The sequence below is a fragment of the Equus przewalskii genome, chromosome 19, assembly GCF_037783145.1.
Source record: "Equus przewalskii isolate Varuska chromosome 19, EquPr2, whole genome shotgun sequence".
NCBI lineage: Eukaryota > Metazoa > Chordata > Mammalia > Perissodactyla > Equidae > Equus > Equus przewalskii.
This window is the reverse complement of record NC_091849.1, coordinates 7,861,056-7,867,430: the sequence shown is the minus strand read 5'-3', so window position 1 is coordinate 7,867,430 and position 6,375 is coordinate 7,861,056. Positions and strand designations below refer to the sequence as shown.

At 47.9% G+C, this 6,375-nt stretch overlaps 1 long non-coding RNA gene across 1 annotated transcript; it reads right to left on the bottom strand.

Annotated features, from left to right (window-relative positions):
- Window positions 1-2,607: 2,607 nt before the first annotated feature.
- LOC139077239 (uncharacterized) lies at window positions 2,608-4,957 on the bottom strand. Its single transcript, XR_011529573.1, has 2 exons — window positions 4,823-4,957; window positions 2,608-3,899 (listed from the first exon to the last, which is right to left on the bottom strand). It is a non-coding gene; the product is annotated as an uncharacterized lncRNA (long non-coding RNA).
- Window positions 4,958-6,375: the final 1,418 nt, after the last annotated feature.

Below are 6,375 nucleotides of genomic sequence, written 5' to 3'. Positions count from 1 at the left end.
TGTAAATATCTCTGAGTTTGACACTGTCCCCAAGGGCACCTGGACAAGTAGTGGTAGGGAAAGAGGGGAAGAGTTCTTGAAGTCAGACAGATCTGGGTTTGAAACTTATTAGCACTGTGACCTTTGCCAATTACTTCTCTCTCTAAGATTCCTCAATCTGTAAATGACACAGATGGCTACTTCCTATTCAAGGAAATAAGGGTCAAGCCCAGTTCTCGGTGTGTACTGGGGATTCTGCCAGAGTTAAAAGTATTTTTCCTTTGAAATCTAAGAGAAGTCTGTTGTACAGAATCCTCCGTGGACTTCTTAATAGACTGCAAAGAAGGGACGGGGGGTGGGGGGCGGGAAGGGTACAGGTGCCTCCCAAGCTGGTGAGCTCTGGAGCCAGGCTGCCTGGGTTCAATTCCGAGCTCTGCCACTTACTCCCTGTGTAAAGCGCTCAGGCTTCAGATCTCAATGGAGACGACAATAATGCACATCTCTCACAGAGTTGTACCGAGGAGTGAATGTGCTAATGCCCTGAAAACGATGTCCTTTTACATAGAAAACCCTCACTACATGACAGAGTTGCTTGTTTCAAATAAACAAAGGTGATCTTTCCTAAGGAAGTAGTTAAGGACCTCTTTGTGCCCCTTAGCTGACCACCCCCCTCAATTCTATACGAGAAGTTGAAGATTCCTAAAGGGAGTTAGAGATGGAGAGAATTTCTCTGGAATAATTCTTGAAGTGCTTTTATATTTCCCACTCCCTCCCCAAATGGGGGAGGACAGATGGGGAGGGCAGCTCCCTCTTGCTTCAAGGCCACGGGGAGGGGGGGGACCTTCAAAGGGACCACCTGGAGAGTTGGACCTGTGTCCCCTTGAGTTTATGGGACACGATTGACACAATGGACAAATGCTGGACTCTGACATGTCTCAGAATGCCTCAAGGTGAGAAACCATGGCTGCCATGGGGAAATGCCTGCACATCCACAGTTTGTGAGTTGTTCCCATGGTTGAGAGTTGGGCCTGTCTAGAGAAAGATGGCCTGAAGTTGTCACAGAATCCACCCAAGAGGGTTGCCTGGAGGGGCAGGGAGCGGTTAGCAGACAGAAGCTGCCGTGACAGCTGGGGGAAACACATTCACCTGTGCTAAAGAATGTTCAGGTGAGAGAGCCTCAGGGAGCCCTTCTCCAGCCTTTTGAGACTGAGCATCGTTAAAGTGTTTTGCGAGATACAATCAGCTATAAACATCTGCGGAGCCCAGAGAACTTGGATGCCAGCTCAAGACAGAAATATTCCGGGAAGACTTCTCTTATCCCCCACCTCCTTGCTTTCCAGCCTACTGTCTCTTCCCCACCTCGCTTTGATCCTGGATGGGTCAGAACCCGTGGTCAGCAAAGCGTAGGAAGAGGGGGTAAATCTCACGTTGAGGAAGGAGTGCCGATATCTCCCCAGCTCTCTCTCCTCCTAGTGGCAGCCAGCCTAAGTCAGACCAAAACGAAGGGGCAGGAGAAGGGGCTTTAATCTTAAGTGAGGTGCAAAGATTGTGAGTTTTGACCATTACAGGAACCTGGACATTTGAATTACTAAAATGGAACTGATTTGCGGGACTTGAAGTGAACGGAGATTTTTTAATCATCTGAGAGAGACCAGAGAAGCCATGGGATCTGCCCTAAATTTCCTCTGAGGGATGAGGAAGAAAGAGGCCAAAGAGTGGGTTGGAACAGGCCGGGAGCGGGTGGGGGAGTGGCGTAGAGCTGTTGCTGTTGCCCATAGCAGCGGTCAGTGTAGCACAAGGACAACGAGTCAACATCCCCTGACCAACCACAGAGCTGCTGGCGGCAGCCCCCTTGACATGGGTAAACAAAACTGACCCCTAAGCCACACGCTGACTCCGAAGGGAATAACTGGGGAAAAGGGAGAGTTTAGGAAAATACCAGTACTCCCAGGTAATCAGTTAGGTGGCACTTCAGAGCTTTCAAATTTGGGGTACAGCTGTACTTCGGATACGTTTGCACCCAACCGTGGGTGATTCCAAGGGCTCAAGGGCTACAGGTCATTGAGATTCGTCTCAACTGTAATTTCTACAAAGAGAGACTGTATTACTCTATTGCTGCCCAACAAATGACCCCAAACTCGACTGTTGGAAACAACCATGAACATTTACTCTCTCGCGTAATTTTGTGGGCCCGGAAGGTGGGAACAGCCTGCGTAGGTGGTTCTGCTCAGGGCCTCTCAACCAGATATGTTTCTAGTGAAATAAGCAAGGTGCAGAGCCACGGAATATCATTATTTGTTTAAAAGGGGACGGGGCAGGAATATTTATATATATATTTGCATGTATACATAAAATCTGTGAAAGTCACTCGAGAAACTGCTAATATGGCTTCCCTTCAGAGAGGGGAACTGAGTACTGGGGCAAGAAGGGGAGTGAGAGACTCCATTTTATATCCTTTTTTATCTCTTGAATTTTGAAATATATGACTAATACTATTATTATTATATTATTATAATACTATTATAATACTATTACTATTATGGAAATAAATACTATTTCCAGGGGGAAAAAGAGTTTAAGCAAAAACAAAGAAAACAAAATGAGTAGCCCCAAAGTTGAGAAGTGATACCGTAGAAATGCAAAATTCTTTTATTTTAATAATTGAGATATAATTCACATATCATAAAATTCACCATTTAAAATGTCCAGTCAGTGGCTTTTAGCATATACAGAAAGTTGCGAGACCATCACATCTGTTTAACCCTGGGATGTTTTCATCGTTCCAGAGGTGGACCCGTATCCGTGAGCAGTCACTCTCCACGCCCCCTCTCCCTAGCCCTGGGTAACCATTAATCTGTTTTCTGTCTCTATGGATTTACCAACTCTGGATGTTTCACGTAAATGGAATCATATGACGTGTGGCTCTTTGCCACTGGCTTCTTTCACTTAGCAAAGTGTCTTCAAGGTTCATCCACATTGTAGTGTGTCAGAACTTCGTTCCTTTTTATGGCTGAATAATATTCCATTGTATGAAGATCTTCATTTTGCTTATCAATTGATGGACAGTTGGGATGTTTCTACTTTTGAATAATGTTGCAGAAATGCAAAATTTGGATCCATACTGATTCCAAGATTTCCTAATCCTCAAAACAAAAAGTGGGCAGTGCATACTGCCACATAATGGATATTTTCTGTACTCATTTTAAGATACATTTAAAATGCATTCTGGTCCAACTAGGAAAAAGTCAAAATTTCACTGAAGTCCCATCTTTCCTTTCCCATCCCGTGCATCTCCTCCCTCCGTCTGCTGTGCTCAGCTGCCCTCACCCTGGCTGCGTTCCCCAGCCCTCCCCTCCCCCTGCATAACACCTTTCTGCCTTTATGGGCAGGTTTTCATTCTCCCTCTGTCTGCCAACACATATAAGCATCATCGCCAAATTAACTCATCCTGGAAAAAATTAAAAAGCTGGCACACCTGAGCTTTCTTTGAGTAATCATTTTTGCCATTAGCTCTCTGCCTGCTCACCAAGAGTTCTGTTGAAACTCGCCCTGCCCTCCTCCTCCGGCAAGTGTGAGGCTGTGGTATGTTTCAAGCCCAGGTTTACTAAGCCCCAAGGGCTACTCTTAACAGACATTAGGATCAGCAGCGACTGGACAGTGTTTAGCTCCAGATAAGATCTGGAGAAGCAGGAGGGAAGTTACTTGTGCAAACACACACACACACACACACACACACACACAGTCATACACATTCCCTCCAGAGAAATCTCTTTGTCTGGAGTCTCTCCTGAGAGTCAGAGTACACACAGAAGATAAGAACTCAGACTCTTCTGCTGCCATCTCCGTCCATCTGTCCATCCGGTCTCCAGAGAGAATTCCACCGAAACGTGAGCACAGCCCTTATTTACAAGAGTGACGTCCTTGGGAGTGAAAGATCAGAGTTTCAGATCAACCCTCGCTCAGAAGTTGAGGTCATTCTGTTACACTGAATGACACTTGTTTGGATTTTTAAATTGTAAATGTTATTGTCCTATCAGTGGCTAAAGTGCTTTTTAATGGAATGCAGACATATAGCTCTGCCTTTATTCCCACTGCGGGAATGGCCAGCATAGTGTGTCTCCTTAACTACTGCCAACAGTGCTAACGCTCACTCTCCTCCCACCTGGCCAGTCCCACCATCTTCACAGCGACACAGGCTGATCTTCCTCCCGCATTTCCCTGTCAGTCAGCCCCCTGCTCTAAACCATGCTGTGTCTCCCTGGTACCAGCAGGACAATTCCTGATTCTTGGCTTGGCACACAGACACGTGAGACATGCCACCGGGGGTCCCTGTCTTTCAATGTCTCCCCACACACCTTTGACTCCAGCCAAACAGGGGGCTCACTCTCCCCTGAACACCCCAAATGCATGCTGGCCCCTTGCCTGGGCTCCAACCACACTCTCTACTCTCTACGTACGATGCTCCTTCTTTCCTTGTTCAACAAATATTTACAGAGGCCCCACTATGTGCCATGACACAGCCAATGAAGGCAGCAGATGAGGAGTCGGGCAGTTCTGACGCAGTGTGAGAAGGGGGATGGGGGGAGAGCAGGGTTCTGAGGACAGTAGGCCAGTGGGTTGGGGGACCGGGAGGAGTTCAGCAGCCACACTTACTGAGCCTTTGCCACAACTGTTAGGAGTGGTTATCCCTGTCCTACAGAGGGGGAGGCTGAGAGCCAGCGAGTGGCAGTGGTCTACAAGCGGCTGGCTGCTCTGCTGCGTCTCATGCCGAGGTGGCCCCCTCCGCCAGCCTCCCCAGATCAGACAGACCTAAGCAATGGCTCCTGGCGACAGAAGCTCTTACCTTCTGCCTTTCGTTTGGCAAGCAGTGGCACAGACCCTTGTTCTGTGCAGTGTTTTTAAACTTCGTGTGCGTGTTACATCTTGTCTCCCCAGCTGGCTGTGTCCCTGTGGGCCGGGCATCGTTTCATACAGGCTCTTTTGTACCAAGTAGGCAGCCAATAAATATCTGCTGAATGAATAAGTGAATGAATGTACTCAGAGCACTTAGTTATCTCTCCAAAATCATCCATCCAAAAAATAACTTTACAAAACAGAGATAATTGCTCTTTCCTACTTCACAGGGTGTGCTGAATAGATTAATTCATTTCTGTCCCTCATGAGACTCAGATCTCAGATGAAAAGCACTAAATCGTGCTGGCTGAAAAAAAGGCTTATAAAAAATATATATTTCACCTCGTAATAGGGGCCTTGACTACTCTCCTTTAATAAGCATATCATCTCATTTAAACTCAAAACACAAAGGGTAGAAAGCATAGAATAAGCGGGGGAAACATAATTTTTTCCTTTCTAAATGTGATTTCTCTTTTTTGCCGAGTCCAGAATGATTTCCAGGCTCTGGGCGTATGCTGCCAAAATCAGAAGAAATGTACAAAGCAACGCTGGGCTCAGAGTTGGCCCTTCCTGAAGGGTGGGTGGCCGGGCTCCTCCAAACCTCTGGCTGAGCTTCTCACTCAGCAATTAAGGCTGCCGGAGCTCCGCCCAGACCCCAAGCACCCTCCAGCTTTTGTCTCTGGGAGAAAATGCTGCTGAGCACCGAGGAAATCTGCGAGGAGATTAAAAATAATTGAGGGAGATGCACAGCTTTGCTGTCCTCGCCCTCCCTTCTGGGCGTGGGGCTGCCTGCTCCGGGATGCCTCGTGCAGAGTGGGAGGTGGCCTTTGGGGGAGACTTGGGCTTGGTTGACCACACCCTTCTTTAAGGCTACCCTCCCTCTGTCTGGCGACACCACGCCCTCCCCTCTCTGACTGCCTCTTCTTGTCAGTGTGCCTGTCTCCTCCACCTTCTCCCACTCCCATGCTCACTGTCCTACCTGCCTTCAAGGTGGAAAGCAAGTCCCCTTTCCTTCTGTACTCACACTCTGCCGGAGCAACTCATTTGTTCCTACGGGGTCAAATGCCTTCCTTCCCCAAGGGGCAACCCCCAAATCTCCACATCCAGGAACACACTTGCCCGCTGAGAGCATCACTCATTATGCCCCCAACGTATCTCCCTCTCTCTCCCCAGCCTAGTCCTCTCCACATCTCCCATCCTCATGAGTTGCACCACTGCTTACTCTGCTACCGTTGGAGCCAGAAACCTGGGTGTCATCAAGACACCTCTTCTCTACGGCTACAGCTATATGCTGTCAAGTCTAACCCTTCCCATGCCAACTACCACTGCCTTAGTTCAGGCCCCACTTTCTCTCTCATTAGCCTCCAAGTGGCTTCTCTGTCTCCAATCTCTTGCCCAGCCCAATCCCCACATTTTGGCCAAAGGCATATTTCTAAAATGCCAATCTGTTGATGTTCTCTCTCTACGTATATTCCTTCAGTGGAACTGCGCTGCCTAAAGCAG